Source organism: Giraffa tippelskirchi, chromosome 5, assembly GCF_054371585.1.
Source record: "Giraffa tippelskirchi isolate mGirTip1 chromosome 5, T2T-mGirTip1v1.2.pri, whole genome shotgun sequence".
Taxonomy (NCBI): Eukaryota; Metazoa; Chordata; class Mammalia; order Artiodactyla; family Giraffidae; genus Giraffa; species Giraffa tippelskirchi.
The window spans coordinates 46,455,583-46,470,976 of NC_137279.1; positions in this window are offsets into that span (position 1 = coordinate 46,455,583).

Below are 15,394 nucleotides of genomic sequence, written 5' to 3' on the forward strand. Positions count from 1 at the left end.
ACTCTTCGCAAATACTTAAACTCTCTGAACCTCATTTTCTTTATGAAATGAAAACGTTTGTCTCATAGAGTTGCTGGGGGGAAAAAAAGGAATAAGAAACAAAATCATAGTATATGCAAAGTACCTGGAACACATGTGTTTAGTTGCTCAGTTGTGTCTGACTTTTGAGACCCCATGGACTGTAGCCCACCAGGCTCCTCTGTCCATGGAATTCTCCAGGCAAGGATACTGGAGCTGGTTGCCATCTCCTCCTTCAGGGGATCTTTCCGACCGAGGGATGGAGCCTGCATCTCCTGTGTCTCCTGCATTGGCAGGCAGATTCTTTACCACTGAGCCACCTGGGAAGCCCCTACCTAGAACATAGTGAGCACTAAATGTTAATTCTTCTTTCTTGAAAATGTGTAAACACTGCTTATGAATATGAAGTTGTTCAACTGGATGCTGGGGAAAAAGGGCTACTTAATAACTTCATATGGTCCAAGAATGACCAACGAGCAATGTGTTTTGTCAAGAATTTATTGGTTTCTAATAAAATAAGCCAATAGTGTTTCTGAGTTATCTGCCAATTAGTAGAATAAAAGTGGCCGCCCAGCCTCAGCAAGTAGTCAAAATTCTCTGCCTTACTCATTCAGTGATTCTCTCATCCATGATTCCACAAACGTTTACAGACTACTAACTATATGCCAGGGGGGCACTTCCTGTTCTAGGCCCTGGAGGTAAAGCCCTGTTTTCCAAGAGCTTAGGAAAGTGAAAATCTGTTGCTAAGTTGTGTCCAATTCTCTTGTTGATCCCACGGACTGCAGCCCATCAGGCTCCTTTGCCCAGGGATTTCCCAGGAAAGAATGCTGGAGTGGGCTGCGCTCCAGTAAACCCAAGAAAGGTTTCCTTCTCCAGGGGATCTTCATGACCCAGGGACCGAACCCATGTCTCCTGTTTAGCAGGTGGATTCTTTACCACTGAGCCACCAGGGAAGTACCACCGGCCAAGTGCTTATTCAGATGTATGTGACATCAGGCAGTAAATCAATCTTATGAGATGTCTGATGACAGTCAGGGTTAAGGAGAAGCAGTGAGCTAAAGGTTCAGAGAGTGGAGGAAGGAGAGTGCTCCCTTGAGAAGATGGTCAGAGATGGCCTCTTTAAGGAGCTGCATCTGAGCAAAGACCTGCATGGTGGGAGGAGAGAATCAAGAGATGATCCAGGAAGCAGATGGCATTTGGGGCCTTGAAATCAAGAAAGAGCTTCTGTGTTGGGTAAACAACGTGGAGACTGGTGGGGAAGAGTGTGGGCTCAAGAAAGGAGAGCAGTGGATGAGACCAGTGTCATAAGAGAGGCCAGCTTGCGGAGGCCAAAGACGTTATGCTAAGGACTTTAGATTTCATTCTGACCACAATGAGCCAGTTGATGGTGGTTGGTAAATTTACACTGGATGGATTTAAACTGCTTTTTGAATGTGATTATAAAAATATTTTAAACTTTTAGAAATCATAAAATCAAATTACAGGGGACTTCCCTGGTGGTCCAGGGGTTTAGAGTCTATATGTTTACTGCAGGGGGTACAGGTTCGATCTTTGCTCCAGGAACTAAACTCCTACATACCGCATGGCTTGGCCAAAAGATAAAAGAACATACAATTACCTGTTTGTCATCCCATTGAAGTAATAATAAACTATAAAGATGAATAGAATCCTCTTAGTTGCCTCTCTCCAGTCACATTCTCCTCCCTCCCATAAGAGGAAAGTGAAAGTGTTAGTGACTGTCAGGTCCAACTCTTTGCAACCCCATGGACTGTAGCCTACTAGACTCCTCTGTCCATGGAGATTCTTCAGGCAGGAATACTGGAGTGGGTTGTCATGCCCTTCTCCAGGGAATCTTCCTGAACCAAGGATCAAACCTGAGTCTCTTATGTCTTCTGCATTGGCAGGCAGATTCCTTACCACTAGCGCCACCTGAGAAGCCCCCCCACAAGAGGAAACCATTGCCTGAATTTGATATCATCATTTCTAGGTGTATCTTTACACTTTTGCTTAATGTATATGCATCCCTACATAGATACTAATTTTTCATTAGTTTAAGCTTTACATAAATGGTATCATACTTTATATATTTTTGTGCTATTTACAGTTTGTTTAGCAACATCATTGTAAAAGTCATCCATGTTGTTACATTACTATTATTCATTTCATATTATTTTTCATTTTACTATTATTATTCACATATATGTATATACACACACATACATATATAATACACATTTTTTTTTGATCTTTTTAATATGATGTTGGATTCTGTTTGCTAGAATTTTATTAAGGATTTTTGCATCTATGTTCATCAGTGATATTGGCCTGTAGTTTTCCTTTTTTGTGACATCTTTGTCTGGTTTTGGAATTATGTACACATGTATTTTTATTGATGCTTATGCTCAGTTGTGTCCAACACTTACAAGCCCATGAACTGTAGCCCACCAAGCTTCTCTGTCAAAGGAATTTTCCAGGCAAGAATACTGGAATGGGTTGCCATTTCCTACTCCAGGGAATCTTCCTGACCCAGGGATCAAGCCCACATTGCTTGTGTCTCTGGCCTTGGCAGGTGGATTCTTTACCACTATGCCCCCTGAGAAGCCTTTTATTCATGACTTTACCATAATCAATTTAACCATTCTTCTATTCAGGAACATTTAACTTGTTCTCAGTATTTTTGCTATTACAGACATACGACTATGAGTATTCTCACATATGACCCCTTCTACACATAAATCAAAGTTGAATCTAGACAGATGCTATTCAAAGTGAAGTTCCAAGAGGAGCAGTATCAGCATTTCCTAGGAGCTAGAAATGCAGAATCTTGGGCCCCACACCAGACCTACCAAATTAGAATCTGCATTTTAACTATACTCTCAGGAACTCTGTATACACAATGAAAGTTTAAGAAATATTGGTCTAGAAGAAGCAGTACTTCTCAAACTATCAGTTCTGTTTTTATTTTTAAATCTGTTATGAAATTTTCTAAAACACAAAAATCACATGTTTGGATATTTTAGCAATGTGAATGCTACACAGGTTTCTCAAAAGATATTCTCAATTTCTACACCTACCTCCATGCAGCTCAGTAACAATCATTTTGTGGATGGGCAGGGGTCAGCAAACCTAGGCTCTGGACTTAGAAGTGGAATCACTGAGTTGTCTCACCCTTAATTTTACTGGATAATCCCAAGTTGTCTTCCAAAGTGATCACATCAGTACACACTCCCACTATCAGCATATGAGAATGATGGATGTGAAACAGTATCTCACTGGTATTTTAGTTTACATTTCCTTTATTTTGGAAAACTATTTGACAGTTTCCAATAATATGCTTTTCAAATGCATAAATCTTATAGTTTTATCTTCATTACTTCAATTTATAATTATTTCAAAATTTATAATTACATAATGCTGTGATATTTAACTCATATGCAGAGTATGTGTGTGTTTCCTTGCTCAGTCGTGTTCGACTCTTTGCAACCCCATGAACTATGACCTTCCAGGCTCCTCTGTCCAGGAGATTCTCCAGGCAAGAATACTGGAGTGGATTGCCATTTCCTTCTCTGGGGGATCTTCCCCATCCAGGGATTGAATCCAGGTCTCCTGCATTGAAGGCAGATGCTTTACCATCTGAGCTACTAGGGAAGGCCTAAAGAGTACATATGCAGAGTACATCATGTGAAATGCCAGGATGGATGAAGCACAAACTGGTATCAAGATTGCTGGGAGAAATATCAGTAACCTCAAATATGCAGATAACACCACCCTTATGGCAGAAAGAGAAGAAGAACTAAAGAGCCTCTTGATGAAAGTGAAAGAGGAGAGTGGAAAAAGTTGGCTTAAAGCTCAACATTCAGAAAACTAAGATCATGGGATCCAGTCCCATCACTTCGTGGCAGATAGATGGGGAAACAGTGGAAAACGGTGGCTGACTTTATTTTTCTGGGCTCCAAAATCACTGCAGATGGTGACTGCTGCCTTGAAATTAAAAGACGCTTGCTCCTTGGAAAACAGTCTATGGCCAGCCTGGACAGTGTGTTGAAAAGCAAAGACATTATTTTACCAACAAAGGTCCATCTAGTCAAGGCTATGGTTTTACCAGTGGTCATGTATGGATGTGAGAGTTGAACTATAAAGAAAGCTGAGGGCCAAAGAATTGGTGCTTTTGAACTGTGGTGTTGGAGAAGACTCTTGAGAGTCCCTTGGACTGCAAGGAGATCCAACCAGTCCATCCTAGAGGAAATTAGTCCTGAATATTCATTGGAAGGACTGATGCTGAAGCTCCAATACTTTGGCCACCTGATACGAAGAACTGACTCACTTGAAAAGACCCTGATGCTGGGAAAGATTGAAGGTGGGAGGAGAAGGGGACAACAGAGGGTGAGATGGTTGGATGGCATCACCAACGCGGTGGACATGAGGTTGAGTAGGCTCCGGGAGTTGGTGATGGACAGGGAAGCCTGTCGTGCAGTTCATGGGGTCGCAAAGAATCACATACGACTGAGCAACTGAACTGAACTGTTGTGACTACCCACAACAATAAGGTTCAACTACTGGGGTACAGATATTTGCTAAAAATATATGTCCCTTCTGTTGCTTAAAACAGCTATCCCATTTCATTTTATTGGTTTTTCAAATACACTTAATCCACCTATATTTCAAAATATGCACAATGTTCAGTCTTTTAGGTTGCATGGGAATATTTAAAAGAATTACACTCTAGATAAAGCATAAACTTCTTTTTTAAAAATGAGGTTCTTGGGCATCCCTGGTGCCTCAGTGGTAAAGAATCTGCCTGCCAGTGCAGGAGACGTGGGTTCAATCCCTGATCCAGGAAGATCCCACATGTTGCACAGGAATTAAGCCCACGAACCACAAATTATTGAGCCTGTGCTCTAGAGCATGGGAAACCGCAACTACTGAGCCCACGTGGCACAACTACTGAAGCCCATGCACCCGAGAGCCCATGCTCTGCAACAAGAGAAGCCATTGGAAGGAGAAGTCTGCCCTTCGCAACTAGAGAGTAGCCCCCCACTCACCACAACTAAAGAAAGCCCTCGCAACAGCAAAGACCCAACACAGCCAAAAATAGATAATTTTTTTTAAATGAGGTTCCTGTCTTATTTTACAATAAGGTTGAAAATAATAATACAAAGCAGCACTAAGCAGATTCATTATTAAAGTAACAAGCTGGAATTTCCTTATATTATTTACTATAGAACAGACTATGGTATAAAATAAATTGAATGATTTTTCTCTCTTTTTTTTTTTTTTGGCCACACCAGATGGCAGGAAGGATCTTAGTTCCCTGATCAGGGATGGAACCCAAGCCCCCTGAAACGGAGTCTATTCCCACTGGACCACCAGGGAAGTCCCTAAATTGAATAATTTAAAATTATTTATTTTTTTCACAAGGAAATGAGAAAAGACTCCCAAACTGGTAAAATTCTGCAATATCTTAGAACTCATTCATGGCTTACTTTAGGAGGACCCACTTGAAAGCAGCGGGCCTATGGCATGCACTCACAGAAGGCATTCAAATGAGGTTCCATCTTGGAAGCATTTAAGAAGCTCTACCTATTTCTTTGCTGAAATCTAGGTATGTAGAAAACCTCCTTTCTGGTGTGTGGCATCCCTTTTTCCCTGCTCCCACCACTAAGCAGCCAGAATAATCAGTTTTAGATATAAATCTCAAAGTGTCATCTAGCTCCTAAAATCTTTCCATGACTTTCTATCACACTTTGAACAACATCCAGACTCCCAGCCAGGGATCCAGCCTTGTGGTCCTGGCACCCCACCTCTCCAACTACATTCCCTGCATCCCCTGCAACCCACTTCACTTTAGTCACACCAGCCCCTGGATTCCTCCACAGCTTATTCCTACATGGGGTCTCTGCATCAGGTTTTCCCTTCTGCTTTTTCTTCCCCAACCAATTTCCCCAGGCTGGCTCCCTGTTTTCTGTACCTTCAGAGAGAACTTCTCTTACCACACAATCAGAAATCATCATGAGGTACTATAATTTACAAACACATTTTAATTCTGTGCAAGCCCTACTAACTTGCTTATTATCCATCTCCCCAGACCTGTAATAAACCCCAGGAAAGTAAAGACCTTGTTTGTGCTGCTTAATATTGTATCCTCACTTCTAAGACACCATCAGGCCCAAAGCTGCCACTCTGTACATGGTGTCTAATTGACAGTGAATCATTTTTTGAGTTTCTAGGTATAATCAATCACCTGAATGAAAGAGCACTGTATCCAATGAACGCAGAAGGAAAAAAGGCAAAGACATGGTTTCTATCCTTGAGACAATTGGGAGATGACAAATTCAGGCTGAGGAAACTAACACTTCAAACCAGCAAATAATCTATAAGTTCAGACAAGAGGTACTCTGGGAGTGAGAAAATAATTTATTGATCATTTACACTATGAACTGCTGAACACTTGACATCATTTTATCCTCACAGTAATTATAGGCAGAGAGTTATTATCATCCTCGTATTATGCTTTGAAAGATTAAAGAAGTTCAATGTCAAAGAGCTGATAACTCATGGTTACCAGAATGCCTACTATTTATGACCTCTCAGGAAGAGAAGGTCTTCAAGTGAAGGTGGTCTGGGAGGCTTCATGGTTGAGGGGCAGTTGAACTTGCCCTTGAGAACTGTCAGGATTGGAACTGTGCAACAGGAGGTGGGAGTGTGCCCATTTCAGATGAACGTTTGTGATTATTGGAAGACAGGTAGTGCAGAGACGTCTATATATAAAATAGGGTACTTAAAAGAAGACTTGGGCATTTGGTTATACTAGGGAAGGATGAAATCAATCTGAGAGATTTGAATAGAAAAAGTAATCCCATTTAAAAACACAAGGCTAAAATCAAGTTACTTGGGAGCTATGATCCACAAAAACAACATTTTCTTAAATGTCCCTACTATTGGACTGACTCTAACTTTGAGACTGTGTCCTGGGGGGCTTCCCCTACGTCTCAGCTGGTAAAGAATCCACCTGCAATGCGGAAGACCTGGGTTCCATCCCTGAGTTGGGTAGATCCCCTGGAGAAGGGAAAGGCTACACACTCCAGTATTCTGGCCTGGAGAAGTCCATGGACTATATAGTCCATGGGGTTGTAAAGAGTCGGACACGACTGAGCAATTTTCACTTTCATTTCCTTTCCTGGGGGCGGAGGGGGTGTGTTAGGTGCTACAACACTTTTTCAGAGAAGCTTGACAACATAGCGACCGTTTCCTGCTGGAGACCAGCAGTGGATTATTGATGCAGTGGATAAAAATCTACCTGCCTTTGCAGGGGACACAGGTTCCATCCCTGGTCCAGGAGGATTCTACATGCTGCAGAGCAACTGCAAGCCACAACTACTGAGCCTTTGCCTGGTGACTACTGAAGCCTGTGTGCCTTGAGCTTGTGCTCCACAACAAAAGCCACCACAATGAGAAGCCCAAGCTTGGTAACTAGAGAGTAGCTCCCATTCTCCGCAGCTAGAGAAAAGCCCACACGCAGAGGGCTTTGAAGACCCAGCACAGCCAAAAATAACCAAATAATAAAAAAATAGTTGTAGATGGAAATCAGTTATCATGTTTGGCAGAAGAATAAATAAAAATCTTTGATTCAGGAAGTTTATGGAGTACACTAAGTGTCCTTAGACCAGTTGAACCTCTTACCTTGGCCAGGTTTCAAAAATAATGGAACAAACAAATTAGCATATCAACAAAATATAACACAATGAAGCAAAACTTGAAGGCTCAGGTCAACATTTGAGCCCACTGAGACAAATAATCTCCTCTGCCTATTCAGTGAGTTTATGTCGGTAACTTGGTGAAGAACAAATGTCCTCTATCCACCTATAATAGTGCTCATCTTGCTACTTCAGGGCCTTTTACTGAATACAAATAGCCCCATCCACAGGTGCTTAAAATCTACCGTAGAATGTTTTGATTCATAAACACACATAATACATACAATCTGTTAAAAGGATAGAAATGAAAGATTTATAGGGTTAATCTTTAGCACTTTAACATTTCTTAAATTTTGTCTTATTTCATGAGGATGTAAGCTTATCTGATCCCATTTGAACCACTTTACTTCTGAAAAGTTAATTATATCCAGAGAGAAGTGCACTATATGCTGGTTTATCTTAGATCAATTTGAGGAATGTGTCTATTTAATATGTACACATAAACCCAATGTAAATGTATGTTGACTTAGGTTGTGTCTGCTTACATATCTACACATAAACTCAATCTAAATGTATATTGGCTTAGGTGAGGAAAAAATCATTTGTTGAAAAAGAATTTATGTTGAAACCTTTAAATATTTGTGTGTTAGTTAGTAAATTAATAAGTATTTTTTTGTCAGTGTTTAGTACATTTACAGGAAATATGAGTAATATTTGTGCACTTTGAGATAACCTCAAATTCATATGAATAGATACCAGAAAAGATTGTTAAAATATGAACTGAGGAGTTGTAACAATATGACTGAGATTTTTTTTTTTTTTAAAGGATATGGGAAGAGAGGGAGAGACAATGATGATGGAGGGATCAGAGTTCTCATACAACCTAGGACCCACAGGCATAGGTAGAATTCCTAGCACATAGTAACAAGAATGAACTGAGAACTTTGCATACTCGTTTTCAGAGAAGTATTTTAACCTACTTTTGCAAATATGAGACCTAAAGCTATCCAAGAATTAGTTTTGTTTTTCAAAATTTATTCATTTTTGGCTGTACTGGGTCTTCATTGCTGCTCACCAGCTTTCTCTAGTTGCAGTAAGTGGGGGCTACTCTTTTTGCCTTGCAAGGGCTTCTCATTGCGGTGACTTCTCTTGTTGCATGCAGATCACGGATTCTAGGGCATGTGGGCTTCAGTAGTTGCAGCTTGTGGGCTCTAGAGCAGAGGCTCAGTAGTTACCCTGAAACATGCAAGATCTTCCCGGACCAGATTAAACTGTGTCCCCTGCATTGCAGGTGAATTCTTAACCAGTAAACCACCAGGAAAGCCCCAAGATTTAGTTTTAACAAGAACTGAAGAAAATAATTTGTGGAGGTACAGTGCTTTAGTTCTATGTGTGGCAATATAAGTTGAAGTGTATATAAAGCATTAGAAACTACCTTGAATAAAATTCTATCAGTGTTTTTCTTATACTTAAAAAGAAAGATTCACCTCAAGTTGCTTTAAGAAGCAATTTAATCCCCACTAAAAGGAGCATGAGTTCTTTGAAACAATGGTTGATTACAAGTCGGGGGCAGGGAACGTACAAGGAAGTGCACTGATCACCAAAAAGGATGATCTAATTGACTGCTGCTGCTGCTGCTGCTAAGTCGCTTCAGTCATGTCCGACTCTGTGCGACCCCATAGACGGCAGCCCACCAGGCTCTGCCGTCCTTGGGATTCTCCAGGCAAGAACACTGGAGTGGGTTGCCATTTCCTTCTCCAATCTTAACTGACTATTACACATTAAATAAATAAATTGTTTAAATCTAGAGAAGAAGCTCTTCTTTACAGACCAATGTCAGCTAATAAATGGAGATGAATTGACAAAAATAAGAATGTCCACCTTTTGGCAACCTTCAATGTAATCATGGATTCAAAGCAAGGATCATCAAAAAATGCTAAAACCATTAGATGAATGGATTTTTGCTAACAGAATATTTGCATGGATTTTTAATTGCAAAAAAGGGAAGTATATCTTCACAATAGTGAGTTCTGGCAGTCTCCATCTTAACTGAGGGACCAAAGTTAGGATCACCAATAGTGGGACAATATGTGCCTCCTGATATGATGAAATTTGAAATACAGAACAACAGGGAATTCCCTGGTTGCCTAGTGGTTAGGATTCTGGGCTTTCACTGCCATGGCCCAAGTTCAATCTCTGGTAGGGGATCTGGGATCCTGCAAAACTTGTGGTCAAAAGGAAAAAGGAACTATACAAACAACATCTAGAAGTATTCTTGCAAAGAAAGTTTAACCTGAACTTAATCAGGCTTCTAGACTAGCACATGTCATTAAAAATATAATGTGAGCCATATATGTAATATTATAATTTTTTAGTAGCCACATTTAAAAAGTAAAAACACCAAAAGCCACAAGTAAAATTAATACAGTAATATGCTTTAACTCAATATAACCAAAATATTAGTATTTCAACATGTAATCAATATTAAAAAATATTTTACATTCTTTTTTTGTACAGTCTTCAAAATTCAGTGTGTATTCTTATACTTAATGCACATTTCAATTCAGATACTAAACTTTCATTGGAAATACTTGATATATATTTAGGTTTCATAAAATTTACAGTTGAAGAAGTAGATCTGCATACTCAAGTTGTTCCAAACCAACTTAAAATTTAACCGAAAGTGGAGTCCAGCAGCTTGCTGCTCAAAAGCCATTAAAGAGGCCAGGTTGATGGAAAGTTTGCTTTATTTCGGATGTTGGTAACTAGGGGTGAGGGGAGAGCCAAGGCCTTTCCAAAGGCCAACTCCCCAGTGGGCAAGAGCCTTTCTAGATTGAGGGAGGGGGCTACATGAAGAAACGGCACAGTCAGCTCTGATAGTCATCTTGAAATTGGCCCTCGGTGGTCTGACCAGCATTATCTCTTGATTGTTTTAAGCACAGTTAATCTTCAGCTTTAGAGTCAGTCTGTTTCCATTTCCATGAGGCCAGTTCTCAGAACTGCGGCAGCTTATGTCATGGCTACAGTCTGGCCATCATGTAGTTAACTTTTCCACCAGGTGGAGGTTTCAGTATATAAAACACAGGTCACAGGATATGCCTCAGAATATTATCTCTAGCCCCTGAGAAGAAACTAAAGGAACTTAATAATATTTAATGACTACATTATTATTATTTGATCTCCTTTAATAGTTTTCCTTTGCTTCTGCATTTTCTCGCTTCTCTGGTTAAACTTATTCTTTGGCTAAAGTTTTCTACAGACGATAGGCAGGCAGAGGACAAGGCGGGGCGGGGTTCTGCTCTTCTTCAAAATTTTTCCAATAATGAAATTAAATATGAGCTTTTAAGTTTAAGTTCAAATTAATTCAAGTTAAATATTAAAATCCAGTTCCTCAGTTGCATTAGCCACATTTTGGGTGCTGAATAGCTACATGAACCATGCAGCCTTAGACTAAACTTTTATTTTATAGAAAACAAAGGGGATAGACAATTAAATGAAACCAAGAGACAATCCAGAATGTGGAACAGTCGACAAAATAACTGTCTTGGACTTTCTAAAAAGTCAATGTCATGAAAGAGCTAAAACAGGAAGACTGTCCTAGACTAAGAGAGATTCAGTTCAGTTCAGTTCAGTTCAGTTGTTCAGTCATGTCCGACTCTTTGCGACCCCAGGGATTGCAGCAGACCAGGCTTCCCTGTCCATCACCAACTCCCAGAGTTTACCTAAACTCAAGTCCATTGAGTCAGTGATGCCATCCAACCATCTCATCCTCTGTCATCCCCTTCTCCTCCTGCCCTCAATCTTTCCCAGCATCAGGGTCTTTTCCAATGAGTCAGCTCTTCGCATAAGGTGGCCAAAATACTGGTGTTTCAGCTTCAACATCAGTCCTTCCAATGAACACCCAGGACTGATCTCCTTTAGGATGGACTGGTTGGGTCTCCTTGCAGTTCAAGGGACTCTCAAGAGTCTTCTCCAGCACCACAGTTCAAAAGTATCAATTCTTCTGTGCTCAGCTTTCTTTACAGTTCAACTCTCACATCCATACATGACTACTGGAAACACCATAGCCTTGACTAGATGGACCTTTGTTGACAAAGTAATGTCTCTGCTTTTTAATATGCTGTCTAGGTTGGTCATAACTTTCCTTCCAAGGAGTAAGCATCTTTTTATTTCATGGCTGCAATCACCACCTGCAGTGATTTTGGAGCCCCAAAAGATAAAGTCAGCCACTGTTTCCTCATCTATTTGCCATGAATGATGGGATCGGATGCCATGATCTTAGTTTTCTGAATGTTGAGCTTTAAGCCAACTTTTTCACTCTCCTCTTTCACTTTCATCAAGAGGCTCTTTAGTTCTTCTTCTCTTTCTGCCATAAGGGTGGTGTCATCCGCATATCTGAGGTTATTGATATTTCTCCCGGCAATCTTGATTCCAGCTTGTGCTTCTTCCAGCCCAGCATTTCTCATGATGTACTCTGCATATAAGTTAAATAAGCAGGGTGACAATATACAGCCTTGACGTACTCCTTTTCCTATTTGGAGCCAGTCTGTTGTTCCATGTCCAATTCAAACTGTTGCTTTCTGACCTCATACAGATTTCTCAAGAGGCAGTTAAGGCGGTCTGGTATTCTCATCTCTTTCAGAGATACAATAACTAAATGTAGTGTTGGATCCTTGTTTAAAAACAATGTGCAATTAGGGAAGTTCCGTCTAGTTAAGGCTATGGTTTCTCCAGTAGTCATGTGTGGATGTGAGAATTGGACAGTGAAGAAAGCTGAGCACAGAAGAATTGATGCTTTTGAGCTGTGATGTTGGAGAAGACTCTTGAGGGTCCCTTGGACTGCAAGGAGATCCAACCAGTCCATCCTAAAGGAGATCATCTCTGAATATTCACTGGAAGAACTGATGTTGAAGCTGAAACTCCAATATTTTGGCCACCTGATGCAAAGCTGACTCATTTGAAAAGACCCTGATGCTGGGAAAGATTGAAGGCAGGAGGAGAAGGGGATGACAGAGGATGTGATGGTTAGATGGCATCACCAACTCAATGGGCATGAGTTTGAGTAAACTCTGGAAGCTGGTGATGAACAGGGAGGCCTGGTGTGCTGCAGTCCATGGGGTCGCAAAGAGTTGGACACGACTGAGTGACTGAACTGAACTGAAGGGAACTTTGAATATGTAGTACCTTCTGGATGAATTATGAAATTATCTAACTTTCTTAGGCATGACAATGGCATTATGATTATATAAGCATTTGCTTTATTTCTAGGAGGGGGAATAATTCTAGAAATGCCACTTTAACCAAATATCAAGACTGTCAGGAGAAAAAAATAGCATAGGCATGATGATCTCAAAATATTTACCTTCTATGCAAATTTTTCCAGGAAGCCACTGGAAGATATACTGCTCTGAAATGAGGGAATAAGCCAGGAAAGAGGAAGATTACAATTGAGGAAGCAGGTGATTTCCAAGTAGGCATGAGATGATGAGAACCCCCAGGACAGTATTTGGGAATCAGTCTTAGCAAGCAACCATTATAGACTGGACCAAGAGGAGACAAGCTCCAGGAGAGATTTCTTTTAAAATAAAATGACATGCAGATTGTACAACATTTTTTACTATACTGTGGCGACTTTTACAACTCTTTAGAAGAATTTTGAGAGAAAAATTAATGAGAGGTGCATTCAGTGGCATATTGATAAACTACCTGTTTGAGAAAGGGGAAGGTAGAAAAAAAGAAAGAAAGAAGCTCTGATGTGTAGCACTTGTTGACTTCTGTGGCATAAATACTCCACTATAGCAAAATTCAAGTAACCAGGATGAAGTCACTGAACAAAGAGTTAGCAAGAGATGTGTATAATTGACTCTTAACAACCAGTAAAGGGGGCTGTAGGGAAGAGCATGTAATACGCAGTTGTCCCAAGAGCCAAATGTCCCATCAGCCAACTGAATATTATATGCTAAATTTTAGATAATCTCTTATGAAAAAGGAAAGGAAGGAAGGATCAACAAGAGCTAGCTTCACCAAATTAAGCAAACAAACACAGCAATTATAAACTCCAGGAAAAATTAAAAATTTTACAAGAAAAGAAATGAAATCATAGTATCCCACATGATTCAGCTATGACCACGTGCATTGCCACAATAATGTACACACTGAATATTTATTTAGCTTTTGGAAATGTGACACAACAATATTGAGAGGATGAGGAAAGGGGAAAGGAGTAGAAATGAAGGATTAATTTTTATTATCAATAGATAATGCCTAAAATTGAAAAATTAAGAAATAGGAGAATGAGTATTTTTACTTAGAAAAACAAAAGTAAACTACCAGAAGAAAGAGCCAAAAGAGATAAAAGCCATTGCTTGTGGGTTACAGAACTCCAGAACGGAGAGAAATGTGGTGAAAAACAACTGGTTTTCCTATCAGGTGCTATAGTACCATTAGATTGAAGCACACACTCATGTACACACATGCACAGACACACACAAATAGGGAAGAAGAGCAGGAAAATTCAGACTGCTGGTTACAGAGGGTTGACTGAACCCATTTTCCTTTTTACCATCCCTTTCTCCAAAACCCACTAAAATGAAAAAAGCAATGTAAAAATAAAAATAAATTGATACTTCTTTGGAAAGATAGGAGAGTGTACCATCAGTCGACCAGGACAGTTAGGAACTTCCCAATGATACAGAGAGTTGGGATCAAACTCACTATTAAACACAATATTCCTGATTACAAATGACCCCACACAAGCTTAAGAGAGAACCTCAAAAAGTGAGTTTGCCGGTACAACCCAACCAAATCCCTAAAATGATGTAACCATTTCAGCCCTCCCCCTCCCACTGCCTACAGATAACTATAGGTCTAGCATGGGATTACTGACTCCAAACACTCTCTCCTAGATGAGAGAATGAAAGCAGGCACTCTGGGCAGTGTGCCAGGGGATTGAGAGCCACCACGTGAGGGAAGGAACCCTTAAAGGAGAGTGTTTCTGGCCCCACTATGCTAAACCACCACCACATTCAGGACATCTGCATCCATGACCAGACAAACAAGAGAGTCTCACAACAGACAGCAAGGTTGAAAAGCAAAGCACAGTAGTAGAAGTAAGACTGAATAGGATGTCACTGTCACCCTAGAAAGTCGTTCCTTTAGTTCCTGTTATCACAACCCCCGGAACTTTCCTGGACGTTGTCCTTTAAGACCGGACTCCAATTTTTTATCAATTCAGTGAGCTTCTCCACATGTTCCCAATAACTTTGTTTCTTGTTTTAAGCTAACTACAGTCAGTCTGTTGCCTGCAATGAAATAACTCTTACCATACAAATAGATGGCTGAATGGCAATTAAGCAGTTTAATGCTATTATCATATAGTTAAACATTTTATATATGTATAGTATATACATTTTACTATTATAATAAATAAGCTTAACAATGCTAAGGTAGAGAATGCATATTCTTTTCAAAAGCCTATGGAACATGTACAAAATGATCTCTTAGGTAATACACACACATACACAAAAATTGAAAAGTTCCCCCAAAGTAGAACTACATGGGCCACCTAAAATTTAATACCAAAAGCATATCCAAATATATGCACTTGGAAAGAAAGAAAAACTGAAAGTATAGAAAATTTAGAAAAGAATGGTCATAGAAACATTACCTGTCAAAACTCTGTT